Source organism: Lactuca sativa, chromosome 3, assembly GCF_002870075.4.
Source record: "Lactuca sativa cultivar Salinas chromosome 3, Lsat_Salinas_v11, whole genome shotgun sequence".
In the NCBI taxonomy this organism is placed as follows: Eukaryota; Viridiplantae; Streptophyta; class Magnoliopsida; order Asterales; family Asteraceae; genus Lactuca; species Lactuca sativa.
In genome coordinates, this window is record NC_056625.2 from 316381423 (window position 1) to 316382247 (window position 825).

Here is an 825-nt window from a genome sequence, read left to right on the forward strand (position 1 = left end):
ATTCTCATCCAAATCACAATCTTTAGTTAGGTGAGGTCCCCTACAATTCTCACATCCCACCCGGATAGCATGGATTGTTTGATCCATCTTCGTCATTCTTCTATCTAAACTGTCTAGTTTAGCCATCATTGCCGCCATGACATCGTTGACCATGTTCACTACCCCCCCCCCCTACTTACTTCATTTCGTGGGTTGTGGTATTCTCTAGAATGTTTAGAGAACTCTTCAATTAATTTTTTGATCACCAAGGGTGGCTTCTTTGTGAGCGGGCCTTGCAAGTCAAGTAACTGCCTTGTTGTGACATTGACTCCGTCATAGAAGATGGAGACTTCTTGTTGGCTATTAAGGTCATGGTGTGGGCAATTCCTTAGCAGGCTCTTGTACCTCTCCCAAGCTTCATATAGTGACTCTCCAGCTTGTTGTTCAAAGTTAGCAAAGGCCTTCTTCAACTTGGCTATTTTAGAACGTGGGCAAAAATGGTCAATAAATTCTTCTTTCATCTTAGCCCATGTGGTGACCGACCCAGGAGGGAGTGACTTGAGCCAATCTTTTGCAGCACCCTTGAATGTAACTGGAAGCATGCGAAGTAGCTGGGTCTCGCGAGGTACATTTGGAACATTAAAGTAATCAGCTACATCATTGACTTCATCCAAGTGCTTGTACGCATCTTCGTGGTCTTTTCCATAGAATCTCCTTTAGTTGAGCGAGTATGTGGCCCTTTAGCTCGAAAGTAGCAGTAACGGGAATTGCGGGTTGCACAAGTCCTGGGCCGGTATCCTCACGCATCCTCTTCTTCCATTCCCCTATGGGGACTTCATCGATGTT

General features: G+C 45.2%; 1 non-coding gene across 1 annotated transcript; it reads left to right on the forward strand.

Moving 5' to 3' along the window:
• The first annotated feature begins 345 nt into the window (after positions 1 to 345).
• Positions 346 to 452, forward strand: LOC111884942 (small nucleolar RNA R71). Its single transcript, XR_002847959.1, has one exon. It is a non-coding gene; the product is annotated as a small nucleolar RNA R71 (small nucleolar RNA).
• Positions 453 to 825: the final 373 nt, after the last annotated feature.